This window comes from Mytilus galloprovincialis, chromosome 8 (genome assembly GCF_965363235.1).
Source record: "Mytilus galloprovincialis chromosome 8, xbMytGall1.hap1.1, whole genome shotgun sequence".
Classification (NCBI taxonomy): domain Eukaryota; kingdom Metazoa; phylum Mollusca; class Bivalvia; order Mytilida; family Mytilidae; genus Mytilus; species Mytilus galloprovincialis.
The window spans coordinates 8,525,986-8,553,464 of NC_134845.1; positions in this window are offsets into that span (position 1 = coordinate 8,525,986).

The following is a 27,479-nucleotide window of genomic DNA, read 5'->3' on the forward strand; positions in this document are numbered from 1 at the left end:
CATATTTACTCATAAAAGAGAGGCGAACGATACTAAATGGTCAATCACTCTTTAATTCAACTGTCAACCCCTGGAAAAACGAAAAACGATCGAAAACAAACTACACAAAAAGACTTTTTCAGACTGTGCAATTTATTTGCACCCAACCGTGCGCTAAAAGGGTAAGCTGATCATGCTTCACATGTTGCAACTGTCGTGTTTCTCATGTAAGTATAAACCCGATGATAATTATAACTCGGTAAGTCACATTTGAGAAAAAGAGAAGATTGGATTTGTATCGTTAATGTTATTTCCCCTGGATCGATATCTCTGTCGACGGACTGTTCATGCCTGAGACTATTACAACCATTTGTCTGGTCCTGTTGAATGCACTTACATGAGTATTCGGGTGTTGTTTTATCAAAATGAACTGTTGTGAAATTATGAATACCATTTCTCCTTCGTGTATAGCTTTACTTCCTTTTTTCGGGATTTGCTTTACTTTTGGTCTTGTTTTTTAACGTTTTTTTCAATATGTGTATTGGCTTATGAATTTTCAAATATGATGACCCCACTCATCATTTTCAAAAAGAAGACCTAATGTTTTAGTGTGTCTAGGGTTTATACTCATGTCTTTCTGTTTCGTGTTTTCTCTCATGCTTGTGTATTATTACGGGATTTGTCAGATTTTTAAACATATATATATATGCCTGATAAGTATCAAAGCTGAGGTATGAAACCTCCATCGGTGAAATATTTTAACTAGTTAAATTCAGATTACTAAAGTAGAATGGTTGATGATTTAGTCAACAGGAATGTAGCTGCAAGAGATGCTTATTCTCTCAATTGACAGCTTTCATCGGGACAATAAAACACGCTGAATCGAAAAAAGGTCCTGCTCATGTAATCCCACCTATCGCGAAACCAGTTGCCAGGAAAGAAAATGAAAATTTGCATTCGTTCATGTTACAAACGAGGAAAGAGGTCATGCTTGTGGCCATATATGACATAACTTTTTTTTTATCACGGTGAACAAAATCATGAAGTCGCCTGTGAAACGTGTGACTTGACTTTGGAACTCTTAGATTAAAATCTTCTTTGTAAGCTTAATTCTTCATCATTAAAAAATCCTTGTAGGAAACAAATCCCTGGTATATGCTATCAACTGGTAAATGTATAGTCCATATGTAGGTGCTACTACAATGTTGATATATTGAGATGTAAAGTTCACAATATGTTTTGTTGTAAAGATTAGTTTATTAATTAAACAACCCTCTATCGTACTTGCTAGATGTATAATATTTGAATATTACTAAACCATATTAACCAGTTAACTGTATTTATGGTATCCTTTATTCCATGATAATTGGATGGATTCGATTGACATCACTACCAAAAAATAACAAATTGAGTGAAGTAACATCCTCAGTCAGCGGACGGTTAAAAAGAAGTTTAATTTCTTATCATGTTAATACAATAGATCTGAATGTTACAGAAAAAAAAAACATCTTTCGACCTGGGTTTCTCATTGAAACGAATCTAAATTAAAACACTAAATATCATATTGAGACAGCGTAAATATTGTAGTAAAAATACAGCGAGATCGGAAAACATAAGTCAGTTAATGAATAAATATTCGTATATGTGTTAGTTTATAATGTAATATGGCCTTCAACTAGATAACATGAACATTAATTCGATCAACAAACTATGTTATGCAAACAGGTTTTAATAAAATTCTGTATTCTCTACGTATGTTTTGTAACTATATTTAGATATTTTATAAGCGTTGATAACATTTTCTTTAAATATAAGTAGAACGCTAAGTCATTCCATATGTAGATGATTTTGCTGAAAAATATTACATTAAACAATCTTAATAAATCTAAAATCTCGGTCATTGAAACGCCGTGTTGTTAGACATCAAATATAAAAATATGTAATGTGTTAAGAAAAGGAAAATTTTACATAATCAGTTAAAAAATAGGAAAAATAATCAATAAAAAGAAGATGTGGTATGATTGCCAATGAGACAACTATCCACAAAAGACCAAAATGACACAGACATTAACAACTATAGGTCACCGTACGGCCTTCAACAATGAGCAAAGACCATACCGCATAGTCAGCTATAATAGGCCCGATAAGACAATGTAAAACAATTCAAACGAGAAAACTAACGGCCTTATTTATGTATAAAATGAAAAAAAGCATTGTTTATTGTAGTAATCAGAAACGCAATTTAGCTAAAAGAGTCGTAAAATTAAGAAACAACATAATGTTAAACACCTTACAACTAGATAAAAAATAAACAGAATTAGAGGAATATATGTAAAAGAATAGGGGTAACATTCAAAAGTTTCAGGTCAAACGTTATCAACGAACAGTACGAGTAAAATAACTGTCCCCTTATTGTCAGAGACAATACGATTGAATTTTCAATCCTTTTGCTTCATGTATTGTGTCTTATGGTTGATCTGAGTTGTCGTTAATGGCAATCATGTTGTGGTGACAACCATACAAATGCATTACCTTAATCATGGGACGACAAACCTCTTTCTTTGTCCGGAGTAAATCCATATAAAAACTACACTGTAATGCCAACAACCTCTCTTGAAACAAATGAATTAAGATTGATAGATATAAACAATTAGTCTATATGACGTTGTAGTAAATAAACTAATTATTGATACAAGGATTGACATTTTATATCTGCTCCAGACGCTCGAATTATTTTTTTTAAAGGACAAAAAAAGTTCGAAGTTTATGGGTATTGTTTTACTGTCTCTTTCCAATGGGGTCTCAAACTTGCAAAACTAATTCTGCTCATTCTGTGAATATGGAATATTTATAACCTTTTAAGAACAAACACACTATTGTTTATTTGTAAATGTATTGTTTGTATTCATCACAGATCCAGAGTTTCGATGACTGCGAAGAGTAAATTTAACACGGCTTAAAGGGCTGTATTTAACAATGCATATTGTAAACTGTGATTTTTTCTGAATCATCACGGTCAACTGTACAGCCCCAAAATGTTCTCAATGTTCATGAAATACTTATACAATTTTATATTTGAGTTCATTCCATTCAGACTGTGAACAGAAACTAGATTTAGGGAAATTGAACATGTTCCCTTTTTTCACCCAATGTAGGACGGAATTATGTACAAAAGATTATATCAATAGTAACTTTCGAAAAAAAAATATCTTAGAAAGGATAATTTTAGTAGGTTTTGACAATCAAATTTGACTGTTTATCTTGGTAAAAGTGAATTCTGTCATGACACAATTATTTTGGCCACACAGTTGACCAAGGTCAAGTGAAAACTATTATGACTTAAAACGTCCTCCTCCTACAAATAAAAAAAAAAATGAAGTAAACATTAAAAAGAGTGTTTGACATTGTTGTCTCTGCTTCAACAGTTTTATTCATATTCAAATCTAACGATGCATCCTTTTCTTGTTTATACAATTCTCTCACTTTCATACTAACAATTAGAAACAAAACCAAGACGTCACATAAAGCAGTAATATAGAATGGTTGTAAACATAAAAATGATAGCACAAGCTATAAATCTTATAACTTTGGGGTACCATACTGCATATTTTATTCAAATAGTTATCAAAGGTACCAGGATTATAATTTAGTACGCCAGACGCGCGTTTCGTCTACATAATATTCATCAGTGACGCTCATATCAAAATATTTATAAAGCCAAGCAAGTACAAAGTTGAAGAGCATTGAGGATCCAAAATTCCAAAAAGTTGTGCCAAATAGGCTAAGGTAATCTATGCCTGGGATAAAAAAAAATCCTTAGTTTTTCGTAAAATTCAAAGTTTGGTAAACAGGAAATTTATAAAAATGACCACATTATTGATATTCATGTCAACAACGAAATGTTGAATACTGGGCTGGTGATACCCTCGGGGACGAAACGTCCACCATCAGTGGCATCGACCCAGTGGTGTAAATAGTTATCAAAGGTACTAGGATTATAATTTAGTACGCCAGACGCGCTTTCGTCTACATAAGATTCATCAGTGACGCTCATATCAAAATATTTATAAAGCCAAACAAGTACAAAGTTGAAGAGCATTGAGGATCCAAAATTCCAAAAAGTTGTGCCAAATACGGCTAAGTTAATCTATGCCTGGTGAGAAAGTGAGAAAAAAAAATTGGTAAAACATACTTCACGGAGGGACAAGTGAGCCGGAGTTTCGTACTGACAACATATTTGTTAAATTTAGAGGTAGACCTTTTTGACAAATTATTGGCATTCCTATTTGAATGAACTGTTTTCCTCTCCTTGCCGACCTATTCTTTTTTTTTCGTATGAGTCAGAGTAAGAGTAAGATCAAACGAGCCAGATCTTTCAATTTCAAATTCAGATGAATTGATGATTCTCTTTCCATAAACAATCCAATTTTTCTGATTGGGTTCGATTTCTAAAAATATTCCCCAGAACTAGAAATTGAAGAAACAACAGATAGTTATCATTGCCCCAGTTTAAGACTTGTACCTCGAACTTGACATAACCGGTCATGTAAGTCCCAGAATATACGATAAACGAGACGATTTGAATTTTTTCTCTAAACAAGAAACAATATACCAACTTCGTCTGATATGGGATAAACTTATTCGGTATTCAAGACTTTGAAGCTGTTACTCAGACTTTGTAAAACATGTCTGAGCGAAAAGTTGATGAACCAGGGTTTTGTCAAAATGTCAATTCATTTTTCTTCATATGTCTTTGTAAATTATTTCTTTTACTGTTTTGAACTAATTGATACAGTATTACGTACTGTATTCTGCAACAGTTACAGAATATTTCCAGATTTAAAAGACCATATAATGAGTCATGCAGATATCTCGACAGTTAAATTGATATTTAAATGACAAATCCTTGTAAAATTGCATAATAACTCTTGTAAAAAAATCTTTTTGATTTTAGTCCTTTCTTTTCTACAGTTTAAAGGTTTAAATTTCTGTTCGTTGCATAATGACTGAATGATACACAAGAACAAATAATCTTCCCTTGTCTGCCCCGTTGAACTTTTAATTTGAAGATACTCATTAAGAATAAATGTCATGTTCTATTTCTATCATGCAAGTGTAGACTAGATTAAGATTTTTCGTTTCCAAGAAAAATGCGGACGGAAAAGAAAACACTATTTTTTTTAATGTACAATATAAACAGTTATCACGGATGAGTAGAATGTGGCTTTTATCTTTTCTGTGAACAATTATTGAGTCTTAGAGTCCCTGATCAATCTATCCTTTCTGTGTTTTGTAGACTGTTATATGCATTTGTGGCATTTGTGTGATCTGTTCAAACTATATATGGTCATTTTTATAGTAAAAGTTTCCTGTTTACACATGCAAATATGAATTTTTCGAAATACTAAGGATTTTCTTAATCCATGTATAGATTACCTTAGCCGTATTTTGCACAACTTTTTGGAATTTTGGGTCCTCAATGCTCTTCAACTTTTTATTTGTTTGGCTTTATAACTATTTTGATCTGAGCGTCACTAATGAGTCTTATGTAGACGAAACGCGCAGCTGGCGTATTGAATTGTAAGCATGGTACCTTTGATAACTATCCATATTAGCATGGATAGTCCCGGGGTACCATCTTAGAAAATATGAAACATGTGCTTGAATTTTCAGTTGCATTTATATGTACAAAACTAAGATTTTAGTGAACATCAAAAGTACACACCAACACCGTTTCCTGTATTTCGATGTTGTGTGCTTGATGTCACAACAGCGTAAATGTCTGTTATTCACGCACATAATGTAGAGACATGCTTCCCAACGCGCATCCTTTTCTTAAGAATCAAATGTCAAATCACAGTAGAGAAGCACACATTGCATATTACTTCATTTGTTTTGCTTTATGAAAAAGTTAAAAACTTGACAATTATATAGATCTGTGGACTTTGCCATGTTTAAAGCGGTAACAGAACTGATAGCATAAAATCATGAAAATGTACCGACCGCAGTAAGGAAAACCTTTACAATGAGTTTAATGGCCTTCTGCACGAGGTAGTTAGAATTCTTTCATAGTTATTTGTAAAAACATTTATTGAACATTTTAACTACTTTCTACATCTATACTGCATTGAAATAATGGAATGGAATTGTACGCCTCTGTCGAACAAGTGAAATGTTTAGCTGCTATAAAACAAGGTTCAATCTATCATTTTCTACTTAAGAAAATACCTGTTCTAAGTCAGTAATATGACAGTTGTAATCAATTCGTTTGATGTGTTTGAGCTTGTAATTTTGCCCTTTGATTAGGGACTTTTTGTTTTGTATTTTCCATGGAGTTTTGTATTTATTTGATTTTACATTGTTCGTTGTCATTGAAATGTGACACACCATTCCTGGTATTGAAAACCGAATTATATTTTCAAATACAATTTTAACGAGATGGATATATTTTTTATGTAATTGCAGTCAGTCTTTCTTCTGTTGTTTTTTCGGTTATGTGACTACCTATATATATAACCAAACCTCCGCGCAATGATTAATATACCGCTTAAACGACAACATTGCATGGCGGGAGTACAGTACAAATACATGCAAAAACACCAAAAACAGATACATACATAAATACATAATATAATATTTATTTTTAATAAAGAACGAATAAAGAAATTAATTAAGGCAGTACTTTAAAACAGCTATATAGAATAACTAAGTGTTAGTCTGTAACACGAATAGATCAACGCAACAAAAAGCAACGTCACTGGTAAATTTCTAAAAATTGCATATACATCAAGATAAGGTTCCTTATTATTTTATTTGATGTATTTTATAACAATTACAAAATTATCAATATATAATCGTATTAATAATAGTGCAACAAATAACTATGTTGGCTTTTCTTCCAAGTATGGTTAAGTCAAAGTTATCCAACGTGATCAATTCAATGCATATACAAAACTGTACAATTTTGTACTACGCATCGATAATTCATTGAAAAAAAACACTTTGTTTTTGCATCTTTGATCATACATGTAGCAAATGATGGCATATTGGTTTAATTACGAATCAAGTTAAGAATAACTTGTTTAATTATCTCATTGCGACCAATTTAATCAACAGAAGAAATACTCTTGAAGTTCAAATACGAAACTATACAGTTCTTTCCTTTTTTATAACTCATCTCATAATTTTGACATTCATAAACTAGTGTCATCTTCTCTTTGTGCATCTTTCTTCAAGCTGCACACACAGATTTCATTTATATAACGTTTTTCAACTATTGCAACCATCCAAATATCTGACTTGGTACAGATACATTAAGGGGCTTTAACTAATAAACCTAACTGTTTAATACAACATTGTACAAGAAGATATTGTAAATAGGGGTCGTTATAATAAGTCTTTGACCAGAAAGTTGTATATCTAACTATATCTGAATTCAATCAATTATGTTTATTTTTTTGTACAACATTTTGTACATCTGCCATTCCCCAAACTAAGTAAAAAGAAAAACGTCTTGTTAAACAATTAAAAATCAATCTAAAAGTAGGGTCAATCATAAATATATTTATTATTTATTTTTTGTGTTTTAATGCGACTTTTAAGCACCGCATTTACGCTATTTTGTGGCGGCCAGTTTTTATAAGTGGAGGAAGCCGGAATGCCCGGAGAAAACCACCGACCTTCGGTTTGAAAACTGACAATCCTAGTCAATTAAGATTTGAGTTGAGTGAACCCACTAAAGCGGGGTTCGAACTCGCAACCTCATTGTTGACTGGCTAGTGATCAATAAATGAATAAAGTATTTTCTTAAGGATATGTGGAGTAATGATTAGCTCTTTTGTTTTGTGTCATTGAAAATTATTTTGCATTTAAATGTCAATAGTGACAGATGTTGTTGCCAATCTTTTAACATACTATCAATGAGATATATATTTATGTGGGTTTTTTTTGTAATGTACTATTGTGTTTTATAGAAATTCATACAAACAGACTAGGACATCTATTATTAGTACATGTCAAGGTTTTTACTTCCAAAGTATGCAATTATGGATATACGGTTTCGACAAAATTCAGTCGTTTACAAGCACCCATGTTTATTCTATAAGTATAAGATTGAGTGATATCTGATATAAGACGACTACACCTGACTAACACCTGACTTACATAGAAACAATGAATAATTATTGCATTATTTTTTTCGTTCTTCAAAAGAGTGATTGGTTTTCATAAAACAGGAAAAGTAGCATAATCTGAATTTTTCAAAATGTAGTAACACATTCATCAAATGTGTCATTGTTACAGATTTGAAATGAAATCTTATTCTTATATGACGACCTATTATCGTCAACCAGTATACTTATTATATATCTACCTTTAGCGCAAACGTATACACAGAAACGGCTGTTCCACGTTACGACCAACTTATTTCTACTACCAGATATTCTCAATTTTTGACATCAAAACCCTCAGTTTACGTAGGCCAAGATTCAGATTCAATATATTTATCTCTATTCTACATCAAAATAAACAAATCAGTCCATTTCAATTTATTTTTTATGATAAAATTTCATAAAACGAACATTCTGCGAAATGATGTTGTTGTCTTGGCATCTCAACGGAACAAGGTGACGTCACAAGTATGTTTCCGTAAACAAAAAAATCAAATGTAAATACCGGGCTTCTTGTACTCCTCAGAACGAATAAAATTACACGGGAATAACAAATATAAGTGAAAAATGCGTTTAAAAAAATAATCTTTAAATTCTATAATATCCCTTATATTATAAAAATTAAGGGAGAACGGAACAGCCAAACCATGATCGTATGTAAAGGCACTTCACGGTTAACAAAATTACCGAATTTGTCCTATTAGAATCTAAATAATTCATGGCAGCCGTAAATTTGTTTACATTTAAACACGGGTTGGGCATTCGTATTCGTATTTGATCCCTCGCTAACGCTCAGGGTAAAATAATCAAATATAAATGCCCAACCCATGTTTAAATCAAAACAAATCTACGGCTGCTATGAAATATTTCTTAAATAAAGTCTAATATTGTGTCATTAAATTGGTATTGAATACTTCTGTTGTATGACAATATGAATCTCTGTACTATCTTGCCTTTTGTATGATTTAATTGCATATAATATTATGTTTCTGCAGATAAATGATAACAATTCTATGTAAATCAGAAATCTCGTGTTCTTTTAAACATTTAGTGATATCAGATTCTGATTTTATTTTAGCCAAACACATTCATTGACCTGTATTGAATATTTATGTCATACAGGCTACATACAAAATAAATTTAATAACTGATACATGTTGTTGGCAATGATACATTAAGTATTAAAGTCTCCAAAAAGTTATTTTTGTACGCTTTGATAGAGGTGAAGCTAATTAATTAAAATAAAGGTTGGCTCTGTTTATTCCTCATGCCATTGATTGATTGATTGATAGTGTTGAATTAGAACGATTGACTTGATTATATTTGAACATTTTCGAGCACTTGTAACCTGTATATGAGGTAAGTTTAGGGATCATACATCGACGAAGAGAGTGAGCTTGTTTTTCTTGTTGTCTCCTTGACACATTCCTTATTTCCATCTTCAAAGTGATTCCATTTATTGGAAATTGAAAGTAAAAAAACATTGAGAGATTTTATTTTATCTTGTCTTTGAGATTTTTCTGTATGAATTCTGCTGTATATTTTAAAGAAACAATTTGCATGCATGGATGCACAATAAGTGTCCATTGACAAATATGTCTTTCGAAATATTAATTTACAAAACATACCTAGTTTGGTGTCGATCAAACTGTCTTGAAGTACTTTAAAACTTGTTTGGTTTCCTTCTTTTATTCCAGAACCAAAATATCTGCTTTATACAATTTTCAAAGTTTTTCGAAGAAAAGATAATTTTGAATCTTTCAATAAATATTTTATTTCTTTTGATGACATCGTAATGCCTACGGTATTCAAATGTTTATTCGAGTTATACTGAATTAAATGGAACACATCATATACTATGATGAAATGAATATCGGCATAAATAAAACAAATTGACAACATATGATTTTATAACGTAGGTGTTTGCCTTTGTATTATTATATTCCTGTTTTGGTATGTATTTTTTATGAACGAATTTCTGACATAAAAATCAATATCTAAAGCAGTCTCCCTTGATTGGTTAACATTAACAAATTTAAAAAAAAACCATAAGAATTAAAGGTATTAGCTCTCAATACGTGTTGAGTATCCGTATCGACGTTGACATTATTAGTTCTAGGTTAATAACAATTACATCTGGTAAGATCTTTTTTAAAATCATTATTTGCTTTCGGAAAAAAACAAAGAAAAGGTTATGCCTTCATAAGTTATTATTGATTAATTCGAATTTTATCATTTTATTGGTTCTTTTTGACTGCAAATATCTTATTCCTAGATGTGCTTTTTTTTTGCTTTTAACTTAACCTCGAATGTATATTAAAATATTCCGATACACAAAACATGATCGACATTTCTAGAAACTATTCTGTTTACTTTTATTGTAATTGAAATGCAACACAATTTCAATTAAAAAAAACCCAACTAATCAAGATATTTTTAAAGTAATTGAAAAAGACAAAAAGTTGTTTTAAAAGACAATCAATTGAAATTGAAATGATCATTCCAGACAAAAATTAAATGAGGGAAAAAATGAAACGTTTTAAATTTGATAACTGATGTCATTTGGACGAGATAATATTATACACTTCAGAAGGAAATTGATGCAACGCTTAGACCACTGCTTATAGATCAGGTTAATTTATGAGTTTATCCGGGCGCCACGGTTGAGTCTTGTGTAGACGAGGCGCGTTTCTGGCGTATTGAATTTTAAATCTGATGCCTTTTGTTAGCTATAATTCATGTGTTTCTTTGTCTTATATGTTCTCCTATTTATTTGTATTGTAGTCCTGTAATATAATGTTGTCATTTAATATTTAACATTACCATTAAAGTGCGAGGTTTGGCATGTCACAAAACCAGGTTCAACCCGACATTTTTTTAATTTAAAAATGTCCTGTACCAAGTCAAGAATATGGCCATTGTTATATTATAGTTCGTCTCTGTGTGTGTAACATTTTAACGTTGTGTTTCCGTTGTGTCGTTTGTTTTCTCTTATATTTGAGTGTGAATTCACATTGCTATAAGACGTGTCACGGTACTTTTCTATCCCAAATTCATGTATTTGGTTTTGATGTTATATTTGTTATTCTCATCGAATTTTGTCTAATGCTTAGTCTGTTTCTGTGTGTGTTACATTTTAATGTTGTGTCGTTGTTCTCCTCTTGCATTTAATGCGTTTTAGTTTGTTACCTCGATTTTGTTTTTTGTCCATATCTTTACGAGTTTTGAACAGCAGTATACTACTGTTGCCTTTAAATAAATGTCCCATATATATATGATATAGATATCTTTTTACCCTCTTGTAATCGTCTCGAACAATAAGTACCAACCGCACCACGAGGCGACCAAGTAGTCGCTATAAAATCGCTTACATCATAGTTCCTTTGTTCTAACAGGGGTGATCTGAGCCGGATCACCCCTACCAGATCACCCCAGTTTGAGTTTCTTTGTTATGCATGCTTTCCTTTGTTCCGTAACATTTTGGCAGAAATGTCAAATCCACTATAAAACTTATAATTAATTATACGGAAAAGACTATCTATCAAAATTCACGTAGAAAAAATCCAGTGAATATGCATATCAGGCCAAGATACATACCACTACACCAGGACGACTGGATACGAACGATTAGTAATTTGACATAATGAAAGGAAGCAAGATATTTTTATAAGTTGGGCGAGTTGTCAGACATCTATTCAGAGGGGTTTAAACCATTGTTGTTAATAAGTGAGCTTCAGAATGATTGTTCAATTTGATTTTACACTTTTTCAAAAGTGGGGCGAGTCGGTAAAAAAGAGTGTGGCGATTTTCTTATAAAGTGGCGAAAAGTGTAGAACGATTGGCAAATGAGGCGAGATGACATCGTTTGATATATACTCATCGTGTTTGGGGGTCATATAGGGTATACATCATATAGTAATATGTAAAGTATATTGTTATGGTTGTGTGGCGTTCTAAACTAGATTGTATGAATAATAAATGGTTTTTCGTCTAATCTAAAACAGCTTGGATGTAAAATAGTTATCCCACTCGGACTTGGTGTGCCATTGTTAGATTGCCCTCTGGCCTCCGGCTCAACTATTAATGAATCAGTACACCTACATTGTAGTAATATCAGTTATATTTACGAATTTCTACGTCATTGATTTTAATTTCTAATTCCAGGGCAGGCAATAAACCTGATCAAGCGCAACACACGTGGATTTATAGTGCTAACGGGGATATATTATCTTGATTCAAAAGTAATATTATTCTTAAAACACTTTAATATTGGGTCCTCAACGCTCTTCTACTTTGTACTTGTTTGGCTTTATAACTATTTTGATCTGAGCGTCACAAGTGAGTCTTATGTAGACAAATCGCGCGTCTGGCGTATTAAAATTATAATCCTGGTACCAGTGATAACTTTTAACAGCATGTTTATCGATTATTTTCAGAAAAATGCATGAAATGGAGCAAATTTTTGTAGGTAAGGATTTCTATTTCAGAAGTATGTTCATAAGAAGTATTAACTGTTTAACAGTTAAATGTACGAAACTGAAGGTGATTTTGTCACAACAAACATTTTAGTTACTAGTTAATTGTTTTGTCGATACCTATATCTCTTTCTGGAGAGAAGGGACATAGACTTATAGTAAAAAAACAGAATATGACATGACATTGAACATGACCTTTGACTTTGTTCTAATTTTCCTTTTTTTGGAACAAGGACCTCAAACCAAAAGACCCTAGATATCTATCACTTTTCAAATGCATATCACTTATACCGTTATCAAACCCATATGGGGAAATAAGCAAACTTTCATTATGTAGTCTCCGGATTGCTTCGGTCAACATTACTCTTCAGACGCTAAGGATATAACGAGGCAAGTGGGAAATAAATCTGTCATAATCTTTTACGCTTGAAAAGGAGATGCGCACACATGAAAAATAGTGTTTAAAGAGATAAGTCTTTGGTGAAACAGGATATGTCGCAAAAGCGCATAAACGGATCAATAGCATTTGCAAAATATCTATAAAGCGACATCTTGAAAAGCCACTATGCAACACTAGAAGACAATGTTGAGTAAAAAACAAAAAAGAAGATAACTTCCTGTTTAAAAACTGTCACTTCCTGTCTCACATGATAGCTTTATTTACACTGATTCAAAAAAAAATATGGTTTCTGTGCCTGTAAAAAGGGAGACACAAGGTACGTCCGGTTGGGTGAAGGTCACTTATGGTCTTAATTGAAAGGTTTAAGTATGCATATTTAATTTTTTTTTATAGTTTATAGGTACTTTTTCATGATATAAGTGTAAAAATTAAAAAAGTCCGGTTAACTCAAGGTCACTTCCGCATTTTGCACTAGTTCGTTTGTATATATCTTTGAGGGTGACAGAGAAGATGAAATAACAATGAAAAGTCAAAATTTTGAATAAGACCTTGACCTTTGACCTTGGACTCATTTTCATATTAAAGAACCAAGGACATGGACCTAACACACCCTAGGTCTTTATCAATGAACATTCATGCTATACATTTATAAATCCCTTATATCAAATACAGAAGGGGTATAACTCTCATATGGAGTTTTTGTATGCGAAAGAACAAAACATGGCACGAAACGAATTTTGCGGAAGATGAAAAAAATTATCAGAACAAATGCAATAGGTCTTTCCACAGAATAGTTGAAAGACCTAACAAATACAATAGGTCTTTCTAAAGAAAAGTGAAAAGACTAGTGAAAAGACCTAATATTCAGGACAACTGCAATAGGTCTTTCCATAGAAAAGTGGAAAGACATAATAATAATCAGAACAAAACCAATAGGTCTTTCAAAAGAAAAGTGGAAAGACCTAATAATCAGGACAACTGTAATAGGTCTTTCCACAGATAAGTGGAAATACCTTTTCATAGAAGAAGAAAATCAATAGGTATTTCCAAAGAAAAGCGGAAAGACTTAAAATCAAGACAATTGCAATAGGTCTTCACACAGATAAGGGGAAAGACCTTATAATTAGAAGACGAAAACCAATAGGTCTTTCCTAAGAAAGTGGAAAGATCTAATGAAACAATAACCGACAACCAACATAGACTGTGTTGTATGTTTAAACCGATACTACACGAGGAAGGTAACACGCTTTTAGGATATTGGATATATGGGTTAAACCTGGTTTTATAGCTAACCAAACCTCTCAATTGTATGACAGTCACTAAGAATTCCATTATATTGACAAATATGTGTTAGCAAAACAAATAAATATAATAGATATACACGTCATACATTGAGATACAGCATTTAGCACTGCAATACAATCTCAATCACTAAAAACTATATGTGTGGTTATAAGTGAAATAAGACACTAAGCTTAAATTCTAAACAAAAAGATAACGCAGTAAGTCTATTGCCTAAATGATGTTAAAGGGGGACTCGCTGTCAAATTCAAGTTTACCGATTTTAATCAAATTCATATATTTGATTCATAACAATGTAAAACATTTATTCCAACTATTAAAAGTATACAATTAACAGGACACGGTAAAGAAAATACGTAGCTTTGTGTGTATTTCAATCTAGACGCCATCTAATTAAATATCGAGTTCACCTCGAACACCATCCGATGACCATATAAGCGATGTAAGCATAAACATAGATATAAATAGATTAAGCAGACTCGTGCTGTTGGAATATTCTAGGTTTAATTAAGGATAACTTTTAGGATTTAATTTCATATGATAGATGAAAAAAAGATGCTTATTATTGTTTTTACCTGTTTAAGAATGATACTTTGTGGATCGAATCAGTCAATCAAATGATTTACCTTTCTTTCACTTTCAATGTTGACATTCTTTTCCTTTAGATAACTTTACACATACAATTCACGTGATATCCATCTCAAGTTAAGTGGTTAAATTAAAGTTCACATGAATACGGGTTCAATGAAGTCGAATTATTCACTAGCAAGTGAATAAATCCTAATTAATTGTTTTAACAAAATTGAATCATACTAGCTGCTAAAAGCGAATTATTATTTCACTATTTGCATTTCATTAATGATTGAGCAAAATAAAAAATAATGTAATAGATTTTTCATATATCTTGTGGCTAGGTTCCCTTTAAGCATTAATTCCTAAAAAATGTGTCAAAGAAAAATTAATCTTAATGCCTCAAATGCAAATGTAAGTGAATAACAAGACAAATATTCGAAGTCACAATACATTTTGTACATAATAGAATGAAAAGAACTGAAGTTTGAAATGTGAATTACCTAAAATAAAGTCATGAATGCTGGACACTTTAGTTTTAACTCCTCGGATATATATGTTACCATTTCTTTATCATTCGAATAAAATTAATCATGATTACTGTATTTACAAGTTGAACAACAGATCTGTAAACACACGGCCAATGTCAGTTTGTAGTTTATGGGGCGCAAACAAATTGTGACAACATTAAGTGGATTGAACGTGACACTTAAAGCACATTTTGATGTGAGGTGATTTTATACAAATAATACAGTTTTCTTCTAACTTCTAACGGAAATCTGTTGCATTAACCTCCAATCTACTGTTGAACTTTTTGGATAAAATGGGTTTCATTACTACTCCCTTTTTCTAATTTTTCTTTATTTTACGAAAATGCTAAAAATGCCATACTTATATTTTTTCAATTTAAAACAGAGAAACTAGAAAAATGTTAACCAGATGTGAAATCATTGTGTTTAAAAAGAAACTAAAGATAAACAAAAAATACCAAGAAATGAAAGAAAGTGTAACATATGTAGAAATAATATGTAAAATAATAGGTAGAATCTTAGATGATAAATTCCATAATTTCTTTAACTGTACAATAAAAAATAAAATGGTAAAAAATATTTAAAAGATACCAGAGGGACAGTCAAACTCATAAATCAAAAATAAACTGACAACGCCAAATGTTAAAAATGAAAACGACAAACAGACAAACAAAAGGTCAAATGACACAACATAAAAAACTAAAGAATAAGAAACACCAACCCCACAAAAAACTAGGGTTGATCTCAGGTGCTCAGGAAGGGTACGCACCATATGTGGCACCCTGTTGAAGAATCTAAATAAAAGTGTTGTGTTTCTATAAGTTTAATCGTCGTGATAGCTAAATGATCTATACAAAAAAGTCATTCAATATAGTGTTATGGTAACAACGTTACTATAGCGTAATGTTTGTACTTCGCGTATTTTCGACATTCTGGGGCCGACAAAAGTGAAAAATGTAACGAAAAATTAAAAAAAATGTAAATTCACATTATAGATAAATAAATTAAAAATTAATGAACATCTCAAATAAAATAATCTAGTTCCTTAACCTTAACTGAACACAATTAAAGTTTATCTGTTAGTCCATTCGTGGATGTTTCTTCTGGCACACACGGTAACTTCACTAAGCGGTAATTTTCTTTACGTGTTATAAGTTCCTATCCTGTATCTATTTGGCTTGTGGACTCCAACAGTTGATGGTGTGTTTGTTCGAGCGATCTGCTCTCAGTGGGTGGACTTCCGGTAATGGAGTGATGATATGTAAAAAGTAATGGCTCATTGAAATCCACTATCATCTGCGTTATAAACATTCAGTTGTTGATGAAAATTTGAAATTGAAACATGTTGGATATATTTTGACATCCTGAAGGTAACTTTCATTGAACATTGTAATATATTTACTGTTTATAAACTATTCTGAAAATGCCGCCAAGGACCGACCCTAAGAAAAAAACCAAATCATTCAATGAGGTATGTAGCAACTTTGCCGAGGCGTGCTCGGGCATTGAAAGTGATGCTAATAACCCAGCAAATGAACTGCTTGATTTACTGAAGGCCTCGACTGAGAATTCGCAGGCACTTAACGAATCCGAAATGACCGCAGTAAAAGTTATGCAACTATTGTTACCGGCCGTAAACGTACTTTCGAGTACAATGATTATAAAGAACTGTGCTGTGCAAGACGCAAAAATAGAGAAAATATATTCAGCAGTAAGGCTAAATGCGTATGCCATTGACAATCTAAACCAGTACAGCCGACGTGAAAACTTAAGAATCGCTGGAATAAATGAGGAGGAGGGTGAAGATTTATTTTCCGTGCTTGTAACAATCTGTGAGGCCATGAATTTAAAGTTAAATAAGTCAGATATTGTAAGTTGCCACCGTGTTGGTAAGAAGGGGATCCAGAATTACAATCGTACTGTTATAATGCGGACAACAAGAGACTTTAAAGCAAAGATATTTGCCAACAAGAAAGGGTTGCATGGTAAGCCTGATTTTAAGAACATTTATTTTAATGATGATCTTACTACCTTGAAATTCAAACTCTTTCAAATAGTTAGAAAGCTTGACAATGTAAAAGCGGCTCATACCCGTGATGGAAAAATCCATTGCATTTTCAAAGACAATTCCAGACAAACAGTTGAGAAACCAGATGATTTATTTAAACTGGATGTGGACTCCGTTGCTTACGGCTCTCTTGGAATCAAGAATCTTGAATAGGTCAGGCAGGGAAGACGCAATACTCAACATGAAGTAACTGGCGTACATGTTAATTCAGTCAAGGAGGGAAATTCATCAAAACCGTGATTCTAGTCAGGTTATTGTTACAGCTCATTCTAGTTTTGTAAATAGTGATAATGGCGTACATGTTAATTCAGTCAAGGAGGGAAATGCATCAAACCGTGTTTCTAGTCAGGTTATTGTTACAGCTCATTCTAGTTTTGTAAATAGTGATAATGGAGAAAATTCTATTGATGCAATTGTGCAGAATACAAAAAGTGAATCTGTGAAATCAAATAGCTGGGATTCTGTTAAAGTTCTAGCTTTAAATGTGTGTGATCTAAAAAGCAAATTAAAATCTCCTGAATTGGAGGTGTTGTGTAATAATTATGATATCCTATGTTTCAGTGAGTCAAAGCTTGATCAATATGATGTGATTAATATCAAGCATTTTAAATCATTGCCGCCTCTAAATCGTAAAAATGCAAAACGTAAATCTGGGGGTATTATTGTGTTTGTTCGTGATTATCTATTTGAAAATATTGAAGTGTTGAATAGTTCAAATGAAAATGTTTTGTGGTTCATACTTGATAATAATGTATTTGACTATGCTACTTTATTTGGGGCTGTTTATATTCCGCCTGAGAGTAGTAATTATAGTAATATTGACATTTTCGATGTATTAGAAAGAGACATAATTAAATACACAGCAGAGACGAGATGTAAAGTGTGCCTGCTTGGAGACTTTAATGCGCATACAGGAACTAAGACTGATTTTACTGAAATTAATGATTATGTTCTTAATTCTTTACAATTAGAGGATGTTATTAACTCTGTAAATTTAGAAACTTTAGGTATTGATGTATTACGTAACAGTTTAGATTTGTCAGTTAATAATTATGGAAACAGACTATTGCAATTGTGTCAAAATATTGAATTACTGATTGTTAATGGTAGACTAGGTAAAGACAAAGGTATAGGTGCTTTAACTTGTAAAAACACCACTATTGTTGATTACTGTATTTTATCACCTGAACTTTTTCCTTATATATCAGAATTTGAAGTATTACCATTTGACCCAATGATAAGTGATGTTCACAATGCCTTGCATGTTAAAATATTGTGTAAATTGATTGATGTTAATAAATGTATGAACTCTGGTGAACCCAGTACTATTGTAAAAGCAGTCTGGGATAGCAAAAATCTGCAGGCTTTTAATGATTGTTTGAATGATGAAAATATTGTATGTTTGAATGATAAATTGAATGCCATTGATATTGCAAGTGTAAGTAAAGACTCAATTAACAGTTTAATTGAAGAATGTAATAATATTATTATACAAGCTGCTTCTGAATGTGGTATGTTAAAAGAAAAAAATATTGTAAACAATAATTGTAATAAGAATATTAAAAATTGTGAGGTTAAAAACCATGGTTTAATCAAGAGTGTTATACTAAAAGGAAAGATTATCATAAAGCCAAAAGTTACAATTGGCGGGTAAAATCTGTAGAGAGCAAGAATAATTTGATTAGATGTAGTAAAGCGTATAAAAAAGTTTAAAATTCACAATGCAATGAATATAGAAAAAACTTCATTAAGAAGTTAAGAAATCTTAGTCAAAGTGATCCTAAATCTTATTGGTCATTACTTAACAAATCAAGTAATACAAAGACAAATGTACTAGAAAAGATATCACTTGAATGTTTTCATGATCATTTTAAGAAATTCAGTAATGTACAACATGATCAGAATGGTGATTTTACAGAGGATATTGATTGTAATGCTGTAACTAATTTGAATTTTGAACTGAATTCTGTCATTACTGTAGACGAGGTTGTCAAAGCAATTAAGTCATTGAAAAATAATAAATCAAGTGGTACAGATTTGATATTAAATGAATTTTTGAAAAATTCATGTCAGAAAATGATTGATATATATGTAAAAATGTTTAACATTGTTTTTAAATCTGGAAAAATTCCTGACCTATGGTCAGTTGGTATTATATGTTCAATTTATAAGGGTAAAGGTGACATGGCCGACCCTGATAATTATAGGGGTATAACTATTCTGAGCTGTTATGGTAAACTTTTTACAACTGTATTGAATAACAGATTAAATTGTTACTTAGAAAATATGAATGTTCTCTGCGAAGAACAGGCAGGTTTTAGGAAAAATTATGGTACTTATGATCACATTTTTAATCTTCAATACTTAGTTGAGCTATATTTGTATCGTAAAAAACCATTGTATTGTGCATTTGTTGATTACCGTAAGGCATTTGACTCTGTTAATAGAATAGCATTATGGCGTAAATTGTTGCAAAACTGTGTTGATGGAAATATGTTTGTTATTATACATGCTATGTATGAAAATGCTAAATCCTGTGTTAGGCAAGGTTCAAAGTTATCTGAATATTTTCAAAGTAATATTGGTGTTCGTCAAGGTGAAAATCTGTCTCCTGTACTCTTTTCACTGTTTTTAAATGACCTGGTAGAGTTTATTTCCAAAGCTTATGATGGTCTATCTGATGTATGTGATGCAACCCACCTAGTACTTGATACTGATGAAATTTCTGTTTATTTAAGATTATACTTGTTGTTATATGCTGATGACACTGTTATTTTAGCTGAATCCAAGGTAGAATTACAAACTGCTCTAAACGCAATGTACTTGTATTGTAAGACATGGAATTTAGAAATTAATGCTTCAAAGACAAAAGTTGTTATATTTAATAAACGTAAAATTATTGACAAACCTGTATTTACTTTAAATGGTGAAATTTTAAATGTTGTAGATGACTTTGTGTATTTAGGTATAATTTTTATGTCAAATGGATCTTTTTCTAAAAACAGAATCAAATTGTTGGATCAGGGTAGAAAAGCAATGTATAGTATGTTGAGAAAATGTAGATCCTTAGGTTTACCTATTGATATCCAACTTAAAATGTTTGATACTATGGTTTCTCCAATTCTACTTTATGGTTGTGAAGTGTGGGGCTATGAGAATAATGCTGCTGTTGAATCTTTGTTTTTACAATTTTACAAAATTATACTTGGTGTTAAAAAATCTACTCCTAATTGTATTTTATATGGAGAATTAGGTAGATATCCTACTGACATATTTATAAAGAGCAGAATGATAGGTATGTGGAAAAGGCTTCTATGTAATAAACAAGACAAGATATCTGCTATGTTGTACAAATTGTTGTTTATTATGCATAAGAAAGATTTTTTCCATTCTAAGTGGATAACATATATTGAGAATTGGTATACAACTATTTTTAACTCACCAAAATGTCTTAACTACAGAATTTTTAAATATAATCATGGTTTAGAATTTTATTTACTTAATTTACCAGATGATTTGAAAAAAGCCTTATGCAATTTTAGATGTCTAAATCATCGACTCCCCATTGAAAGGAGTCGCTTTTGGGGTATAGAACGTGACGACAGAATTTGTGACATATGTAACAAAAACCAATTAGGTGATGAATATCATTATTTATTTAATTGTACTTTTTTCAATAATGAAAGGAAATCTTTATTACCTTGTAATCTTATTATCAATCATAATACTGACAAATTTTATGAATCATTTAATTCTGATTCTTACAATGTTGTTCTTAAAATTGCAAAATTTTGTAAAATTGTACTAGCTGTTGTTAATTAAACTAATATTGTTTCAACCATTAATATGTCCATTTGAAGTTTACTGTCTTCCTTTAAATGCATTACTTTTTCAAATGTATATATGTTAATGAATGTTTATAATGTTCACTGCATTACTTTGATACTTTGTTATTTGTTATATTATGAATACTTATGTAGTATTTGTTATTGTTCACATACCCCTGTTGGGGTCTTTGAGAAATAAAAAACTTGAAAACTTGAAACTTGTCTAGGTAGCAAGTTACTTCCTTGAAGAGTTTCCTCAAACTGGTTCCTGTACGATCTACTTTGTACGAGCCATTGCGATGTGTTTTCTGGTCTTCTTTTGGCAACTGTTATACCTGAAGGTATATCATCTGGATGGTCATGTTTCCACGGCAAACCTTCTGTGGAATAGCCTTTCTCGTTGTCAATAGCTGTGTTCTTGTCTGCAATGACGTTTACCAGAGCTGTAGATGTTGACGGCTTGTTGATGTTTCTATTGATTGGTCCTGATAATAGATATCCTATCTGTCACTGAACAGCGGTGGGTCCGTTTCCTCTAATTACTTTGTCCTCGATAATGTCCCACTAGTGGTCGGCGCCTATGAGTAAGTTGATTTCAAAACGATCTCCACTATGCACAGAATGTGCAAGTTTAAGTCCGCTCAAATGTGGCAAGCTCCTTGTAGATTGTGACATATTGTTGTGAATCGGAACGGCAATTTCCGGAACAATAAGCGTGTTAATAACCATATTTTCTCCCGTGTCGGTCTGTAGCTGTATTGTTGCAGTTTCTAAGTTGCGATCTTTCTCAGATAAACCATTGAGCGCAGATAGTTGAATGCTTACATTTTCTGTGGGTTTTATTTCTAATTTATCAGCTTATTTCTGAGTAATAAAAGAATGCTGTTCTCCCTCGTTAAATAAGATGCTAAGCTGGGGTCACACATTCAGGATTTTTACTGCCGTCTTTGACAGGACCATTCCCGATTAAAATTTGTCAAAAGTCTGATCAAGATCCTGTGAATCGTGGATGGAAAGTCAAACTTTAATTAAAATTTGTAAAACAAAAAATTTAACCACGACAACAATCATATATTGTTCAGGAAGCGTCGATATTCAACCGTTTCCATGCGAATTTATCCCGATAATCTCGTTCTAAATCTGCTTCTAATCCGATTTGTATCTTTCGCCTGGTGAAATTCGACCGAGTCTGTCACGACTGCGTCTTGATTCTACCGAATGTAATTCGACAGAGATCAGACAGTGACCGGACAGTAAACCGAAAACTCTCGGCATATTCGGGATGATCAGGTACTGTCGGAACGTAATCCTATCATGGTCCGCTCTATCGCATTGCAAACGGCTTTGTCTGGACTCAGTCGTATTATATTCTGTAATTGTCGGGACTCTTACGTGGGTATCATTGACGAATTTCGAATTAATAACGGGACGGATTCGGCAAAAACGGTATGCAATCGACAAGATCTGGATGCAATCTGGACTCAATCGGCAGAAAAACAGCAATGAAAAATTTCTCCAGATCATTCCCGTTCCACAGGATATCGTCCAGAATACACAGAACATTGTTAGGATTCCATCCGATACAGCAGAATCTGTCACGACATAGGCACGATTGTAATCCGACTAGACAAAATCGGCTGAGGTTCCCCGAATGTTACGGTACACACCTAACTGTTGGGGTGCTTTGCCTAACTATTCGGACCCTTTCCGACCCGTAAGAATCTGTTACCAACTCATAGCTGACTATGTGGTATGGGCTTTGCTCATTGTTGAAGGCCGTACGGTGACCTATAGTTGTTAATGTCTATGTCATTTTGGTCTTTTGTGGATAGTTGTCTCATTGGCAATTATACCACATCTTCGTTTTTATATTAAACGATTGCGTTCAGACAATGATAGGACATTCCAGATAATTGAGGATAGTATTCCGACTTTTTCACTGTTCGTGTCGTATCGCGGTCTGATCTCAAACGGGAGCATTAATCGGCAATGTGTGAACCCGGCATTACATTCTACTTCTTGGTCGTTATATACACAACTGGTGCAGTTGATGTTTTCAGGAGAATGTTGTGACTGTTGTTATGAATACATTACTCTAGTCTCGTTTGATGTTTCAAATTCGTTTATTGCTGACTGTTGTAATGTAGTCTCCGGTGTCGTACCTAGAATGACCTCTTTACCTTGCATGTGCTTGTATGATGCATTCCGTCACATGTTTGGCATCGTTTTGTAGACTTACATGCGGACACTCGGTGTGACCCTAAACAGTTAAAGCATAACTGTTTCTGTTTTACAATTTGATTTCTAGCGTTTGCGTCTGTTACTTCTGAGCACTTCTTCGGATTGCTCACCTGAACAAAAAATACATGTACGTGTATTTTTCTTATTATATGTTTCTGTGAATTTGCTCTTTTATTAATGTGATTGCGTACCCATAAAAAATGCAGTAGCGTACAATCTGTCCGATTCCCTGACTCCCTGTCCTGCCTCAAGTATTTCAATCTCTTTAGTTATAGATTTGCGTTGATAATCCAATATCAAATTATCTCTTCAGTGTTCTCGTGCAATATTCTTTCTTATGTCAATCGGTAACTTGTCCAAAACTACATGTACCAAAAGCGAACCATACATTTCTGGTGTTTGACCAAGTGAGACTCTAATCCTCGCACATATGATTTAAGTTTGTCTCCGTAAGACCTCAAGCTAAATGCATCATTTGTCGGTGCGGGTAAGTTCATGAGTGCTTTCATGTAAGCATGGACCATTTTGCTAGGTTGTTCGAACCTATCTCTTAGAAGGTTGACTGCGGTTTCGTAGTAACCATAAGTCAAAGCGAATCCTTCGACTGTTTGCGCGGCGCTTCCCTCAAGCTGGGCTTTAAGATAGTTAAACTTTTGGATTGGCGTTAATGTGTCGTTGTAGTGTATAGATGACTCGAAACAAACCCAAAATGTCTGCCACTTGAAAGTATCTCCATTAAAATAGGGTAAGGCTAACTTTGGAAGCCTATGATAATTAGTTTTTGAAGATCTTGGTTCTGACGGGACTTGAAACATGACATTCTCTGACGGACGGGTATGTACTGCAGGGGCGTGAATTGAATACTGCTGGTTCATAGTATCTATTGCACATGTGTTCATAGCAGCTCTAGCTTCGGGTGTGAAATTATATGCGTCTGGGTTAAGTCTGCTCGTTGAAGGACCAACAGTATCATGCGAAATTATAGTATTTGTTTCAAAGGACTTAACAAATTTCCGAATTTGTCTTATTTTGCAATCAAGTTCGTACATATAGTCATCTGAGTTGGTGATTTCCTGCTCCAGATTTTACTCTGATGTCTGTTCCAAAAGTCTGTTATTCAGGTCAATCAATTTTTTCTGTTTCTGCGTGACGGTCTCATCAAGGGCTTTCACTTCGTCAACTTCTGTGTCTGTTTTTGACTTTAACTCGTCGAATTTCACCAGTAGCTTCGTCACGGCTCCTTTGTATCCAGCACGAACTGATTTCAGCTTTGAATCTTTATATATCTAAAGGTTACGGCACCATTAAATGTTGAAGAATCTTTATAAATGCGTTGTGTTTTCTATACGTTTAATCGTTGTGATAGCTAAATAATCTATACAAAAACGTCATTCACTATAGCGTTATGGTAACAACGTTACGGTAATTCCATAACGGTCAACCAACTCGTGATGGCGTCCGTAAACTTTACGAAGGGATGATTTCAACTTCACCATTTGGAATTCTTGGCTTAATACCTTTCTTTTGAGCAGCAAACCTCTATCAAAAAATTAATGATAGGAAATGCAATCACGGGAATATCGTAGCAATTCGGAGATATATATATACCCTGTATGCAGGTGCTGCTGGAATTTTGCTACTTAGAAATGGAAAGTTCACAATTGGAAAGCTGAAATCATCTCTTTTGTCGTAAAGTTTTGTTTAAAACCGACCCTCATTGTCAATTTCTAGATGTAAGTCATGATATGAGGCCGACTTAACTGTATCTGTAGTATCCTTTATCTCTAGTTCTACGGGATAGAGTAGTATATCGAAAAATGAGTCAATTTGAATACACTTTTAAAGTAACTGATACACTCGTTATAAAACAAAATCCATTAACACCAAATGATATAAAACAGTTGTATCTTTTATGTAAGAGTCATTAGAACTGAGATAACTATTTACACCACTGGGTCGATGCCACTGCTGGTGGACGTTTCGTTCCCGAGGGTATCACCAGCCCAGTATTCAGCACTTCGGTGTTGACATGATTACCAATTATGTGGTCATTTTTATAAATTTCCTGTTTACAAAACTTAGAATTTTAAAAAAAAAATAAGGATTTTCTTGTCCAATGAATAGATAACCTTAGCCGTATTTGGCACAACTTTTTGGAATTTTAGATCATTAATGCTCTTCAACTTTGTACTTGTTTGGCTTTATAACTATTTTGATATGAGCGTCACTGATGAGTCTTATGTAGACGAAACGAGCGTCTGGCCTACTAAATTATAATCCTGGTACTTTTGAAAACTATTTAACATGTATATTATTATTGCTGAGGTGTTTTGTGTCTGTATTGCTTTAAACAAAATTGGTTTCCGTTTATTTGGCAATTTGGAATATAATATAAATTTAGAATATTTTATCGAGTAAAAATTAACATGTAAGAGAAAGCAAAATCTCAAATTTAACTTATTGCCTGAATATTCATTATCAGATGTCAGGAAATTTCTGGCAATAACTTAATGCCTAGGCGTTAGCTTATTGATTAGGATTTAAGCTTTATGACTATTTTTTACTTGTTGCCGATAAGATATGCATCCAATACCATTATTCGTATTCATCAAAATATTGCAAAATTTCTGAGTTTACGGTACGCAAAAATGAAAGATTAGAACTAGAATTTGACCGAAGCACGATAAAATAATGGGAGTGTATTTTTAGTCTTTTTAAATGCTTAGATGTGCAAAAAAGTTTTTTAGAGAAGCAATTAAAAAATAAATGCATATGATTTTATTGAATTCAGCTTACTTTGTGAAAAATCATACAGAGTCGAGGAACAAATATACTGACGAGGATATCACTGCCATGCTGGACATTTTAATTGACAACACATTTGTGGAATTGGGAGGTTTGGTCTTCCAACAGACTATTGGAATCCCAATTGGTACCAATTGCGCTCCTCTACTTGTAGATTTGTTTTTATATTCCTATGAAGCAGAATTTATCCTAGGGCTTGTACAGAAAGGAGAAAAGAAATTAGCCTAGTCTTTTAATTTCACCTCTCGGTATATTGATGATGTATGGTCTCTTAATAATAATGAGGTCATCACTCAAGAAATTTTACGGTCACCATCATGAGCTGATTGGCCATTATGACAAAAGTGTGTCAGAAATCATATCTGATGTTCTTCCTCAGTAATAATTACCTTCCATCATTACCGGACTGAACAAAGAAATAACACGACGGGTGCCGTATACGGTGCAGGTAATGTTTACCCTTCCGGGGCACCTGATTTCACTTCCGGTTTTTACTGGGGTTTCTTAATTATTATTTATAACTGTTGATGTAAATGTCCTTTGGGTTTTGTGAGTCTTTGTTTACTGCTTGGTTTTGATTGTTATTGTCTTAGTTAGACATTAAATCCTGTTTATTGAAGATAATACTTGGCAAGAACAATCAATTTAAAATTTTAAAAGAATAGAACAATTCATTTGAAAAGATGACAGGTATGTAACAGAGAATAATGTAAATACAGATGCATGGAGTTAAAACGGTTTTCTATAACTTTTAAATAGATGAAAATGCAAAATGGCAAAATATTCATTATTGAAATATATTTCCAAATGTAATTAATCTCTTTTCTAGAATTCATATTAAATGAATTGATAAAAAAAACACCAAGAAAATATTGAATTAATCTTGACCCTTTTTCTAATTGTAACCATTGAAGTCATGTGACTACCATATTTGGGCATCTCTTTTATTATTGTTTTCCTTACTGAAACGGTTTATTTGAAACGTACTATCAAATGAAATTAAAACACATTGATCGTTCTAAATGACAACAAATAAGTTTAAATGTCTTTCCTAACTTCTGGGGAACCTACGCCGAACTAATTAAGATATGTGATTATGTTTTTTTTTATGAAC